The sequence below is a fragment of the Amblyraja radiata genome, chromosome 6, assembly GCF_010909765.2.
Source record: "Amblyraja radiata isolate CabotCenter1 chromosome 6, sAmbRad1.1.pri, whole genome shotgun sequence".
NCBI classification, from domain to species: Eukaryota; Metazoa; Chordata; class Chondrichthyes; order Rajiformes; family Rajidae; genus Amblyraja; species Amblyraja radiata.
This window is the reverse complement of record NC_045961.1, coordinates 35567821-35584050: the sequence shown is the minus strand read 5'-3', so window position 1 is coordinate 35584050 and position 16230 is coordinate 35567821.

Here is a 16230-nt window from a genome sequence, read left to right as displayed (position 1 = left end):
TGGTTGCATCACAGCCTGGTTCGCCAACTCAAACACCCAGCAATGAAGAAGTTTGCAAAAAGTGGTGAATACTGCCCGGTCCATCATAGATACTGACCTCCCCACTATCGAAGGGATCTACAAGATTCGCTGCCTCAAAAAGGTAGCCAGCATCGTCAGAGACCCACGCTCTCATTTCACCCCTCCCATTGGGAAGAAAGTATAAGAGTATGAAAACTGTAACGTCCAGTTTCCGGAACTGCTTTTACTGTACAACCATCGGACTATTAAACACTACAACCTCCAAACTCCATCTTCAAGTTCGCCGATGATACCACTGTTTTTGGACGAATTACAGATGGTGATGAGTCAGAGTATAGAAGTGAGATTGACCGATTGACCCCAACAACATGGCTCTCAATATCTGTAAAACCAATGAATTCAGGGGCCGTGGAACGTTTTTGAACGTGGGGGGGGCTGAGCGATCACTGATCACCGGCCTCGGGGTTACCTGGTGAGGGAGCGGAGCAACTGAGCGGGGGGAGGGTGGCAAAATTATTCCTTTTTGTTGTTTCTCGACCTCCAAAAACGGGGGGATAATACAGGCCATCCCCCAACTCTCCCTCTCGGGGCTGACTCTCTCTCTCTCTCTCTCCATGCTGACTGTCTCTATCTCAGGGCCAACTCTGCCAACTCTCTCTCTTGGGGCCGACTCTCTCTCTCTCTCTCTCTCTCTCTCTCTCTCTCTCTCTCTCTCTCTCTTGGGGCCGACTCCCTTTCTCGGGGCCGACTCTCTCTCTCTCTCTCTCTCGGGGGCAACTCGCTCTCACTCTTGGGGCCCACCCTCCCTCCCTCCCACCCTTCCGCTCGGTGGCTAATCACAATGCTTCGTTCACTTCCCCGTATCTCGACTGTGAACCGCGCTGTGATTGGCATTGAGCGGAGGGGAGGGAGGGTTTTGGGGGGGGCAGTCGGTTGCCACCACTGCTGGTCATGGTTTTGTTGCGCTCACTGTGTGCTTGTTCTGAGATTCTGGATGTCGGAGGCCCTGAGAAGAAGAGAAAAATATGCCTGGAGGACGGATAATTTCGGGTTATGAAGCATGTCTCGCCAGAAAAGTGGAGGGGCTGCAGACCCCCAGCCCCGCCCGGTTCTGCAACCCATGGAATTGATTGTAGACTTTGGAAGAGGAAGGATGAGGATCCACAATCCTGTTTATATTAACGGAACGATGGTGGAGAGAGTCAAAAACTTCAAATTCCTGGGCGTGCATATTTCCAATGATCTTTCCTGGACCCAACACACTGATGCAATTATAAATAAAGCACATCTAAGCCTCTACTTCCTAAAAGATCATGGAAATTCGGTATGTCAGAGAGGATTCTCTTGAACTTCTACTGGTGTACAGTAGAAAGCATATTGACTGGTTGAATCACGACCTGGTCCGGCAACTTGAACGGCCAGGAGCAAAGAAGACTGCAAAGAGTTGTGAACACTGCCAAGTCCATCACCGGCTCTGACCTCCCCACCATCGAAGCGATTTATTGGAGTCACTGCCTCAAAAAAACAGCCAGCATCATCAGAGACCCACACCATCCTGGCCACACACTCATTTCATCCCTGCCATCTGAAAACTGAAACATCCAGGTTCAGGAACAGCTTCTTCCCTACGCTCATCAGGCTATTAAACACTACAACCTCAAATAAGCTCTGAACTACAATAGACATTATTATTATTATTATTATTATTGCACTATTATTGTTTTTTGTGTGTACTATATGTGCGTGTGTGTATATGTATATATATATATACATTATTGTATAGTATATGTATTGTAACAACTATTATTGTGTGTGTGTATATATATATATATATATATATATATACACTGAATAAATATCAAGGATCAAGAGTGTTTTATTGTCATATGTCCAAGATAGAACAATGAAATTCTTACTTACTGCAACACAACATAATATATATATAAGGTATACAAAAATGCTGGAGAAACTCAGCGGGTGCAGCAGCATCTATGGAGCGAAGGAAATAGGTGACGTTTCGGGCCGAAACCCTTCTTCAGTCTGAGCTCAGCCCGAAACGTCACCTATTTCCTTCGCTCCATAGATGCTGCTGCACCCGCTGAGTTTCTCCAGCATTTTTGTGTACCTTCGATTTTCCAGCATCTGCAATTCCTTGTTGAACAACATAATATATATATATGTGTGTATGTGTGTGTGTGTGCTCGTGAGTACGTGTATATATACACATTGAACATTTATCATATTGTTTACAGTGTACTATGTTTACATATTCTGCTGTGCTGCAGCAAATAAGAATTTCATTGTTCTATCTTGGACATATGACAATAAAACACTCCTGATCCTTGATATTTATTCAGTATATATATATATATATATACATATCTACGGTATATATTTGTTCAGTATATATATTTATTCAGTGTATATATATATATATATATATGTATACAATAATAGTTGTTACAATACATAAACTATACAATAATATATACACTGAACCGTTTTGCTGTTTATTTTGGCGTTTACAGGGTACATATGTTGACATATCTCTTGTGCTGCTGTTGCAAGTAAGAATATCTCATTGTTCTGTTTCAGGACGTATGAAAATAAACACTCTTGACTCAACTTTTAAACACTATCACAAGCAGTTCATGGCTCCTTTCTGTTATATTTATTCCTTGTTATCCCATTCTTGTTGAATGCTCTGACGGAGAACACTTGTTTAATGATGACTGGGATCGACTGTTCAAAATGCCCAGATGAACAAATTATCATAGTGAATTTAGGCTGATATCCCGTGCATCTCCTTTTCAGTCTCTCTTCACCTTTGTAAATAAAGAATGATGACGGAGGGTGGATTTGATCTCCTGGTGCTGAGAGAAGATTTGTAAAATAAGAGAACATAGAACATGGAAAAGTACAGCATAGCACCAGACCCTTCAGCCCAAAAGGTCATGTGGACAATTACCCAATATAGTGCCGGAGGATGGTGACTCTTAGCTTGCTAATCCCAGAGGAGAATCTACTATCATATCACCAGATGGCATAGTCATAAGGTCATAAGTAATAGGAGCAGAATCAGGCCATTTAGCCCATCAAGTCTACACTGCCATTCAATCATGGCTGATTTATCTCTCCCTCCTAACCCAATTCTTCTGCCTTCTTACTACAGCCCTTGACAACCATACTGATCAAGAATCTATCTATCTCTGCCTTAAAAACATCCATTGACTTGGCCTCCACAGCCTTCTGTGGCAATGAATCCCACAGATTCATCATCCTCTGGCTAAATAAATTCCTCCTCAGTGTTCAGGGTGTGACCAGGATGGGGATCATATCCTTGCCCCATTGACATCTGCAGTAAGGAACATTTACATTGAAGAAATGGCTACTGGCCAACATATCCCAAAATACTGAGGGAAAATATAGATTTCAAAATATGGAAAGATTCTGGTTTGACACCGGGCGAGCAGCTGATCTGAATGCTCCTCAAATTATAGCAGATGGTTCAGCTGGAAAAACTTGTGAGGAAAAGAATGAATGCTAAAAGAAAGAAGCAAATTGGTAGTGTAAGATGAAACTAACATTGTAGAAATGGTTAAATGTACGAGAACAAAGTAAACGAATAAACCAGAAGCAAGAATAAGGATTTTATTTCAGCCATGATCATATTGAATGGCGGTGCTGGCTCGAAGGGCTGAATGGCCTACTCCTGCATCTATTGTCTATTGTCTATTGTCTGAAACTGTACATTAAACAATGCGTGTGTAAATGCAGGAACTATTAAATATAAAATTAGAGAGTTTGAACCATATATTTTACGGCGCCAGAGACCAGGGTTAGATCCTGACTACGGGTGCTGTCTGTACGGAGTTTGTACATGTTCCCTGTGACCGCGTGTGTTTTCTCCAGGTGCTACGATTTCCTCCCACACTGCAATGATGTAAAGGGTTGTAGGTTATTGGGCTTCTGTAAATTGTAAATTGTCCCTAGTGTTTGTAGGATAGTGCAACTGTACGGGGTGATCGCTGATTGGGGAGGACTCGGTGGGCTGAAGGGCCTGTTTCCATGCTGCTTCTCTAAAGTCTAAAGTTTAGTATAGCTATGGTGAAATATCATGTGGCAGTACTTATAATGGAGGAGTGATCTCACTTATTTAGGTTTGCATAAGATTGTGAAATGAACATTTGTGAACAGTTTCAGTAAAGAAAGGAAGAGGCAAAGAGCACCATCAGCAAAATATCCTGTCACTATGTCATAATGTAAGGCCATCCTGGGGGAGCTTTAAAATAGAAATAGTGTCAAAGAGAAAATAAAACAGTAGTGATTTGGTGTTTATTTCTTGTCACTATACGGTGAAGACATCTGCAGACAAGTCAAAGAAACAAATAACGACAAGACATGTTAGATGATTTGAAGTATCCTGAGCTAAGCAGCAATAAAGATAAATATGTAGGATGCATACGGATTGCTGTATATATCTATGTTTCTAATTTATCTTGTGTGCAGTTTTGAGTGACATAAAAATAATATTAAAATCATGGAGAGCAAAGAATTTGATTCACCAACAGTGTCAGTGCTGAGAAACTAGTAATGAAAAATGTGTTATTGGATCTAGTTTCAATGGGATATAATTTATTGCAGGAATTTAAAACTATAAAGGGTGATAGATAATTTCACTGGTTTGAGAAGCATTGATGAATATTAATTATTTGAGAATTATTAAAATAATAATGAGAGAGGTTAGAAAAATAGTTGCAGATACATAGACTGCATTTGAATAGGGGATGGCGTTTGTAGTGAACATTCTCTCATGGAAAATTGGAAATAAATTTGACTTTGAGGATGACACAGAACTGTTTATTTGGAAATCGTCCAGAGAATTAATGACCTTTATGAATATTTCCAGGTACCAAGCATGCAAGAGAATCTTAATTAAAACAATAATGATATTATCAACAAATTACATACAGAAGAGCTTGAAATGGCTGTCATCCAGCTGTCAGCCAGTTGGCTGAGAGCATTTAATTACATCTATTCTAATCATAACCCAAAATTAGCAAAATATCTCTGAGAGGGTATTCTGGGGGATATAACAGCAATTAGTATTATAACGTGGGGTAATCTGCCAGTGATTACACACAGGATGACTCCTGTCAAAGAGAAGTGAGATATTAGAATATTGTAACATTGCACTGCCTGCTCTGTATGTGAAGATTCACATAATAGAGCAGGATATGTGAATGAATTCATATAATTGATGTATGCACTCAGCATATACCGAGGTATTCATAGGATTTCATTATTCACAGAATTTCATTAATGTCTTGCAGCAATTAAAGATTAACTAACAGGCAGCCTGTTGTATTTTAAATGGGGAGTAGTCAGCGGCCTGGATTCTGCTGCGGAGATAGAAACAAAATGCTGGAGCAACTCAGCAGGACAGGCAGCACCTCTGGAGAGAAGGAATGGGCGATGCCTTGTGCCAAGACCCTTCTTTCTGCTGAGGGGAGTCAGCTTCCTGCTTTCGCTAACCATGTTCCTAAGGCTCAGCCTATCTGGCTGGCTGAGATAGACCTGATGCCAGGCAGCAAAGCTCTGAGGGGCATCAGGACCCCAATAATTGTAATGACGTGGTGGTCCCACCTGCAAAACTCCTCTGGAGACCTGGGGCACCGTGGAAAGCCTTAACCTTCACTTTGACGAGAAACAAAGCTCGTAAAGTTTCTCAAGGTACCTGACTTTAGTTTAGTTTAAAGATACCGAGACCGCATCGACCAGCGATACCCACACACTAACACTATCCTACACAAATTTTACAATTTTTACAAAAGCCAATTAATCTACAAACCTGTACGTCTTTGGGATGTGGGAGGAAACCGGAGCACCCGGGGAAAACACACACAGGTAACGGGGAGAAGGTACCAACTCCATATCGACAGCAGTCGTAGTCAGGATCGAACCATGGTTTCAGGGGCTGTAAGGCAGCAACTACACCTTCTGGGCCACCGTGCCGCCCTAACTGTTATTGATTTGACCTGTTGGCGATCACCCTCATGCCAGCCCTGTGGTTTCACCTATCCTTTGAAGCAAAGAGGCACCTCAGGACCTTGAAGCCTTTGCTCCTTGAGTAACCGGTGAGAGCAGTGGGATACAAGTGGCAACCAGGCCTTTAGACCTGTCCCTAGAAACAACGTCAGCATTGACATTGTGTGTTATCAAAGATCTGCTTCACTAGATTTAAGTGTCTCATAATCAATGTAGTTTAAAAACAATTGAGATGGATTTCAATAATTTATGTGATTAAACACACAAATTAACAGTGACTTTATTTACAGCTAATTCACTGTTATTGGGAATGTAAACCCATAGTAAAATACATAAAAATAAGTAAACAATTTATGCACCTGAGTTCTTTAATGAAGATATTAGCTGTGGGTGGCTCCGACTTGGAGCATCTGTTCTCCAGCACATTGTGTACTTGTGCACTGCAGTCCATCAGCACAGAGGCCGGGGCTGTGACGACTATCACATTGCAACTGGTGCCAACATGAACTGCTCCCTGTTTCTAAATGACCTCCCTGAAAGGATTCTGAGCTATAAACATTTATTTTTCTGGTGAAGGACACAAAGTGTTGGAGTAACTCCTCGGGACAGGCAGCATCTCTGGATAGATGATGTTTTGGGTCACTTCCCACCTACGTCTGAGACATGCCACATGCTCTTCAACTCTTTAACAACTTTCAATTTTGAAGTCCCCGTTGTCTCATCTTTATCATGGACACCCAGTCCCTTTGCACCTCCACCCCCCACCAGGAAGGTCTCAAGGTCCTCTGGCTCTTCCTCAAACAGAGACTCAATCAATTTCCAATCAATCAACTGACACTCTCCTCCGCCTGGCGGAACATGTCCTCACCCTCAACAACTCCTCTTTTGAGTCCTCCCACTTTCTTAGGACGAGTCCCGACCCGAAATGTGACCTATCCATATTCTCCAGAGATGCTGCTTGACACGCTGAGTTACTCCAGCACTTTGTGTTCTTTTGTGTGATTGAGCATCCACAGATCGATGTTTCTGTGGTTGTGGTGGCCTTGATAGCCTCTGACAAAGGGGTCCTCACTCTGATTTGATATTGCAGTCGTGGCTGAAGCAGATGGCAGACTTAATTGTAAAACTTAGGAGGGAGAGATAGATCAGCCATGATTGAATGTGGGAGTAGACTTGATGGGCCGAATGGCCTAATTCTACTCCTATCACCTATGACCTTATGACCTTATGACCTTCTTATTTAAACAGAAAAATCTTAAACTCTCCTATCCAAGGACTAGGTTAGAGAACTGTTGGACCAGGTTATTGTGCTCCAGTGATAATGAACCAAAGCCTTGGATCAACGGAACACTGCACAAACCTTGAAGCAGAGACAAAGGTCTTTGGCATCAATCACAATAGTCCCTGTAGATGTCAGTAACCAAAATATAGCAACCAATAAAATGATTGATGAACCTTTTAAAAAGGAATTATGGCTCTCTTGAAATGGTGAGCTTGCCTTTGCTTAAATGCTGTCTTATTCTCTTCAAGTTACTGGGAACTTTGATTATCTTGCTCATTGTAAAGCACGGTGAGTCAAGTCTCCAAATGACTCTGCTGGACAGTGATGTCAGTTCTTTGGTACTGGTAGTATTTGACTGATCAAGATTTAGATCATCTGGTCCATGTTCACATCTGCCGCAAGAGGAATTAGTACAAAGAAAAACCATAATCTTTCAGCCATTTGGATGAGGATGTTTCTTTTTGGGCATTTTATGCTGGGCACATTCTTCTTCTTCTTGCGTATGGCGTGCACAGCCTAAAGTTGTCGGACAACTTGTTCTATTTGATCTTATTTGATTGTGCACGGCCGGTTGATTGCATTTGTCGAAACAGGGCGGACCACGTGAAGGTTGCAACCTTCCACCCCCTGGGCACATTGCTGCATTGTTAGTAAGACTCCAGATCCTTCCATTAATCAGGATGCCCCTGGACAAAATATGTTTAAACACAGACCAGCATAGCATAGGTGATCATTGTCACTGCAAGCTTTTTTCAGATTTACCATGGACAGCTTTCAGTTGGTGCTGAGACTTATTTTGGATGCAGAACTTTTCATAGAGTCAAAGATTCATAGAATCGTACAAAACAGAATGAACCTTTTGGCCCATCATGGCCATGCTGATCAATTTTCCCATTGATACTAATCCCATTTGCCTGCATTTGGACAGTAACCTCAATGCTTGCCTATGTAAGTCTGTCCAAATGCCTCTTAACTAGTAGATGTGTTTAATTCCTCTGCCACTGTGATCCAGATATCAACCACTCTCTGTGTAAAAATATATACTCCTCAGATATCCTTTAAACCTCTTTCCTTTCACCTTAAAACCAATGCCGTCTAGGTTTTGATGCTTCTACGATGGGAAAAATAGTCTGATTATCTAAAGATAGGCACAAAGTGTTGGAGTAACTCAGCGGGTCAGGCAGCATCTCAGGAGGAAAAGAATGGGTAACGTTTCGGGTCGGGACACTTGTTCAGATCCCATTATTTACCCAATTAGGCCTCTCCTAATCTATCAGATCACACCTTAGCCTTCTTTGTTCCAAGGAAAACAAGCCCAGCCCATTCAATCTCATCCCGTAAGTAAGGTTAACCCAAGCAACATCTTAGTGAATCTTTTGAAACAAGGAATGCAGATGCTGGTTTATAAAAAAAGACACAAAGTACTGGAGTAACTCAGCGGGTTACGCAGCATCTCTGGAGAACATGGATAGGTGATGATAGGTGGCATTTCAGGTCGGGTTCCTTCTTCAGACTGAGTCTATCCAACCCAACCCAAAACGTCACCTATCCATGTTCACCATCGATGTTGCCTGACCAGCTGAGCTACTCCAGAACTGTGTGTCCTTTTTTCCTAGTGATTGTTTTTTGCATTCTTTCAACTATATAGGGGCTTGCAGGGAGAGGTGTACCACTTTACCTTTGTATGTATGGCAATGTCATGACTTGCTGACGTTGCAGTCTTTTTGCAGACATGGGCTCCACGTGGTAATGTCCTCTGCTATGTGTTAGTTGGCATGATGCACTCAACACACACACACACACACACACATGTACACACACGGGCACACACATACGCACATGTACACACACGGGCACACACATGTACACACACGGGCACATACACACACACACACACACGGCATCAATTTAGAACCAAATTCTTCATCAGTTTAATTTTTAAACCATAAAGTTTTTCAGTGTTAGATAGTTACTTTGAGCAACTCACTAGGGTGAGTTAGGATATTTATATAGAAAACATGTGTGGTATTTGCAGAATGTGTGCTCTCTGCATTAGCAATGTGGGACATTGGTAATGTGGGGAGATTATGGAAATTAGAATCATTCTCCTTGGAGCATAGAAGGTTGAAGGGATAGTTAATGGGGGTGTTCAAAATCATGAGAGGTTTTAAACGAGGAAGTAAGAGCAAGTATTTCCAATAACAATTGGATTGGTAATTAAAGGACATGGTTTCAAATAATTAACAGAAGAATGTAATCATAAGGGGACAGATTCTGGAATCATGAGCAAAACAAATTGCTGAAAGAACGCAATAGGTCAGGCAGCATCTGTGGAGGGAATCGACAGACAAAGTTTCAGACTATGAAGAAGGGTCCCAACTGGAAGCGACATCTATCCATTCCTTCCACAACGAACAAACCATACAGACAGCACCCAGAGTCAGGATCGAACCTGGGTCTCTGGCGCTGTAAGGCAGCAACTCTACAGCTGCACCATGCTGTCTCTACAATAATCCAAGGCTCCCTTTGCCTTTTCAGATAATAGTGACGAAAATGGGAAGTCTTCCTCTTTTTCCAGTCAAATAAGGAGAAAATGCCATGCCACAATTTGGTGCAATGTGAAATGCATTACTGAAAGGATTGTTCAAGAAAATTAAATAATAACTTTAAATACATATCTGAAAAGTATAAGGGTTTTATGGAGAGATAAAGAGAACTCAGATAATTGGTAGCATTAAGGACTAGTTTAGTCAGGATGGACCGCATAGATTCCTGCGTGCTGTGTAACACCATTAATTTTAATTATCTATAGGTTCATTCTCAAATAGTGTTTTGGCATATACATACGCCTGGTTCTATCAATCCAGTAAACGTCTGCAATACCACGTTATCACCTAAGTGGGGTGCTGGCTGACCTCATGCGGAGTCTGGAGTTTAACAACAATTCTTGTCTATTCTCCACATTCAAAAAATCAGTGAGCTTTGGCTGAATCTCGCTGTCTTTTTGTAAATTTTACTGGCACTACAATATAATTAGCACGCATGCTTATTCAATTCAGTCATCTTATTCAGTTACAGGAATCTTTAGATGTAGAAAAATATGTTCTTAAATTCAGATAAGGATATTTGAAGATCACTTACTGGATATTGAAAAGGCCATATAACCTGCTGACTAAAATTGCAGTCTGCTAATTCATGGTTACAGACATGTACAGTAGATATGTTATTGCATCTTTTCCCTTACTGAACACTGAGTGACTATTACTGTCCTTGGCAAGCAGTTTAGCTTTACAAGTGATTGAAGTGAATGAACAGTATTGTTCAGGTAACTTGTATGCCAACTTTGAGAAGCTGGCTGCGTCTTGAATTTGGATACATCACGGATGAAAAGATTAGCCTTCAGTAAATGAGAAATACATGGTTGCTTTGCATACTTGGAAGATTACTTTTTATGTTAGACCATGCATTTAAGAAAAAGCAGTTTGATGAAACTGCCAATTGTCAAAACAATTGCACAGGAATAGAGCCGATGTTATTCACGAAAACAAGAAGTCTGAACCAGTGATAAACCTGGACTTAATGATGAAAAAAAATCCTAATAAACTCTCAATATTTCTATTGCAGTCCTATAAATATTCAGTTTGTAATTAGATTGTAAATCAATATATTCACATAAACAATTATTGGTGCATTTTTCTACATTTATAAGGTATAAAACTCGTAACACACTTGACAAGTTTTAATGATATTTTGATATGCACCGACTAAAAGTGATGGTTAAAATTTGCATGATTCCATTCTAACCCAGCTTATGTTACTGTACTTGCTATGGGGCAGCACAGTGGCGGAGTTCCAATGAACCAGGTTCGATCCCGACTACAGTTGCTCTCTGGACAGAGTTTGTATGTTTCAGTTTCAGTTTAGTTTATTGTCACGTGTACCAAGCTTTTGTTGCGTGCTATCCAGTCAGCAGAAAGACAATACATGATTACAATTGAGGCATTTACAGCGTATAGATACATGATAAGGGAATAACTTTTAGTGTAAGGTAAAGCCAGCAAAGTCCGATCAAGAAAAGTCTGAGGGTCACCAAAGAGGTAGATAGTGGTTCACCACTGGTCTCTGGTTGTGGTAGGTTGATTCAGTTGCCTGATAACTGCTGGGAAGAAACTGTCCTTGAATCAGATGGTGTGCATTTTCACACTTCTATACGTTTCACCTGATGGGAGAGGGGAGAAGAGGGAGTGGCCAGGGTGCGACTCATCCTTGATTATGCTGAGGCAGCGTGAGGTATAAATGGAATCAATAGAAGTGAGGTTGGTTTGTATGATGGTCTGGGCTGCGTCCACAATTTGCTGCAATTTCTTGTGGTCTTGGAGGGAGCTGTTTCCAAACCAAGCTGTGATGCATCCTGATGCATCCTGTGAGTTCTCCATGTTACCGTGTGGGTTTTCTCCGGGTGCACCGGTTTCCTCCCACATTACAAAGATGTGCAGGTTAGTGGGCTAATTAGCTTCTGTAAATTGTCTCGTGTTTAGGATGGAACTAATGTATGGGTGATCGTTGGTAGGTGCGGACTCGATCCAGTGCAAGAACAAAGCAGTAGAATCTCAAATAGCTGTTCATCTACACGATGGTGTTAATATATATATATATATATATAAACAGGTAAGGAACATTCAACTTCAAAAAGACATTCAGTTCTGAAAAGGAATAATTTGTGCTCTCATTTCCATGTTATATGCTGGTGGCAATTTGTTTTTAAACTGTAGTTAACTGCTGCTGATTGTTCTCTCTAATAGTGAACAAAATTGAACACCCACAAAAGTTCCGTCAAATGTGCATATCCCACATTTCAATAAAATCAGCACCAGCAGCAGAAACTGACCTGATTTTTCAACAATTTGCATTTCTGGAAATAGGACATCAATGTACCTTTCATTAAAGAAATCATGCTAATCTGTAGGTGGTTTGGATCCCATGGGAAATCCCAGGCTTTCTGCTGGGATAGGTCCTTGGCATGATTTAACGTGCTTTTTATTGTTCAATTCAATACGAGTAAAGGGCCTGTCCCAGTTAGGCTACCTTATTTGCGAGTTCAGGAGACTCTGCGCTTGGCACAAGCTCGCCACATGGTCGCCACATGTTCGTAGGTGGTCTCTGGTGAGTCTCCTTCATGGTCAAGAGGAGTTCCCGCATGGTGGTAACTATTCGCGGCATCAGTATGGTCGCGCAAAATTTTTCAACATATTGGTCGCCAAGGAGAGAATCGATACTTTGGAAGTCGTAGTGCAGTGGTAGTGGGGTCGCCATGTCGTTGTAGGTAGTCGAGGTAGCCGTAGGAAATCACCTTGGCTGACCGGGCATTTTAATTGGCTCATTGGGGGAAAAAAAACGTAAGCACGAGTTTTCACAACCAAGGAAAACCGACTGGTAATGTTAAATGCCCCCTAAACTTCACAGCTGTGTATCTCTGGCTTATTAAAAGTTGTCTGCCTTCTTAAAGGTATATCCGCTCCTTCTCCCCCCCTTCTCCCCCCTTCTCCCCCTTTCTCCCCCCTTCTCCCTCCCCCCCCCGCTCTTTTTAAGGACTTACCGTATACTGTGCTAACCGTCTTTAACCTTACTGTTCTTCGCGGGTATCACCGTGGCTTTGCATTGTGTGAATTTCAGACAGCGCTCCCCCGCTTTCCCTGGCCCCTGCCTTTGCGATATGTTTGTGTGTGTGTGTGTGTGTGTTCCGCGCTGATGATCGTTCCAGCTCACGATTTTCCAGGCGTGTACCCCCGAGCTTGAAGGTCGCAGACAGTCCGCTGAAAAGTCGCGTAAGTGGCACAGGACCTTTAATGATGGATGATTTTTCAGAAATAACCCACAAAACAAATAAAAACAAATAAAACTGTTCAGCAGTGAAAAATGATTTGTAAGTAGCGAAATGAGAACTTTGCAAACATGGTTGATGTTTGGTGTGGACTCAGTGGGCTGATGGGCCTTTCTCTGTTTTTTGATTCCACAAATCTATGAAAACTGAATTTGAAAATTAAAATGTCTACTTAATCTATTCATGTCAGACTGAAGTTGAACAGGTGTTAATGAAAATAAAGTTAAATGAATTTCTGCAAAAACACACTATCAGTACATATTTTATTTCCTGCTTTTTAGCCACATTGATTCTAAGCTTAGGTTTAACTTTAAGATGAAGCAATTGTATGCTGTCTTTGCTGTCTACACCCAGTGTGTCTGCGTTTCCACTTGCATTGAAGGTCATTCTGTCAAAGCATTGCTTTCAGATATTTCTCTCAACCCTTTACTGTCTGTGTTCTCCCTGCCATCATCCTTTCTCTTTATTTTAGTTTCAGGTAGCAAGTTCAATTGACACTTTGTGTTGAATAATTTGCTGAAATTTTAAAAGGTCATAAAAAATACCAGTTTACTCAAGAACAAGAATGAAAAGTGATTTTTGCTTCAGTTGCCTTCTGTTATCAATGGAAGTATAAGGGCAAGATGGGTTTACTGTAACATGTTTCACCTTGTGAGGCTTCTGCCAAAATCTTGGTGAACTACTTGATTATAGAGCATTTACACATCAAGCTGTCATGGTTCATGAACTCATTCAAACCACCAGCATGAGCACTCTTGAACGTTTTCAACTGTTTTCAGGTGGATGTGGTCAAAATGGTACGTTATTAGCAATTAATGGAAATTTTCAACATACTTCTTTTGTGTGTTACAAATTCGGGTTTTGTTGCTGATACTTTCTCAGGTGCAGTGAACTAATCATTTTGAGAAATAGATTCCACTTCTTCACAGTAGAGTCAAAGTGGGGAACTCTCATCTTTCTTCTTGAGGTTATATTTAGCAGTGTACATACACTGCCATAATAAAAAACTGTTCAAAGTTTAGTTCCACATTGTGCATTTTTAATACCATTGATTTGCACTGGGGGTGACAATATCTAAGCAGCAAAGTGGCAACCTACCCATTGGTGCCCAATATTTACACATTAAACAATGTAAGCTTGAGGTGAATTGTTGACTTCAAAACACCCTCCTACTTTTCTGGTAGCCATTCCAGCTTCTGGTTAATCGTGAACCCCGGGACTGTGAGAATGGGGTAATTTAATGATGAAAGGATGCAGTTAAACTCATCTTGTTGTTTGGCCCTTGGTGTCTGGAGCTAAAACTGAAGCTAGCTTTGTTGAGCAGGTCGCTGGTGACTAGGATAGATTTGATAGCACTGTTAATCACTGAGTCCATAGCATGGAAACAGGCTCTTTGACCCACTGAATCCATGCTGAACAATGATCCCTTTCATTGCCCCATTGATAATTGGGACAAATGGATGAGGTAATAAATGGCCATGCTGGATTTTTCCTGTTTTCATGAACGAGACAGTTCTCTACAATTGATATAGCTGCACTGGAACAGCTTGGACATAAAGTGCTGGAGTAAATCAGCAGGTCAAGAAACATCTCCAGAGAACATGGAAAGGTGATGTTCCGGGCCGAGACCCTTCCTCAGACACTTGGCATGGAGATGCAGGTAATTGCAAACCACGAGCATCAACACTGCAGGTCTGGCGAATAAAACTGCAGCCTTGCATTTGATCCTGATCCTCGAAGACTCTCTGTGGGGAGACTGCATATTTCCTTTTGACTGTATGGGTTTCCTCCACATCCCAATGATTTGCAGAATGCTAGGTTCATTGGCCTCTGTAACATGCCCAGTGTTTAGTTGAGTGGTTGAATCTGGGGAGGGTTAACGACAATAGGACAAGAAATGGTTAGGATAAATGGACACTTGTTGGTCTGTATGAATTTTAGTGGACCGCAATGGGTTGTTTCTGCATTGTGCGACTCCATGCGTATGACTCCAAAGTGTTTTGTGGGGGGTTGGGAGAGGGGGGGGGGGGGGGGGATTACAGTCTTTGCTGTAACCTTTGTACTCAGCCACTTCTTGCAACACATAGAGTGAAGCCGAGTTTTCAGTGGCGGAAACATGTATTCATTCAAAGGAGAAAAATAAGACTGCTCATCAATTAAGTGGAAGAAATTTGAATACACTTTAATGCAATTGTCAAGATTCCATATCCATAATACAAATGTTTAACTCCTCATACACGTGGGCTAAATTTGACCAACAGCCCAAACAACTACAGTGTTTTCAAACATTTCAGACCAGCATGGATAACAATGTTTGCATGTCTTCAGTGCTTTTGTTTCTTTGAGGCTCTGAAATCTGAATATACTGTAAGGCAGGTTGCCATGGTGACGGCCTTCAGATTCTAATGCTACAAAGTGCTCTGATAGCTACTAAAATGGCACCAAGTCTGCTCGATGCAGCCTCGTATCACAAAATGATTAAAATGGATGAACACCTGCACAGATCGACAGGGACTCTCTAGCCTGTCTGCAGTGCTCTGGTGATGTTGGAACCATAGCCCTCCATTTAATATTGCAACTACGGTAGACTGAGTGAAGATCATTCATTATGCAGCATCAGCTCACTGAGAAACTTTTGCCACAAAGATTAAGTTTGCTATTGCCTGGGAGTGGGAGCAAGGACATGGCAGAGAAAACCAGCCAGTTAATAGCGGTGTAGCTTCAAGAAGAATAGTACAATGGCTGCTTAATAAGACGGGTTCACTGCCCCTAGTGTGAACGATGAGAGGAAAAATCTCAGGAGAGTTGATAGGAATATGGGGAGAATAAAATGGGGTTGGTCTAAATGAGTGTAGTCACAAGGAAGTGTAGATGCTGGAATCTTGAACAAAAGGCACAAAGTGCTGGCACAATCTCTGGCAGCATCTCTGGAGGACATTGATGGGTGATGTTTCAGGTCTGAAGAAGGTTCCCGATCTGAAATGTTACCTATCCATGT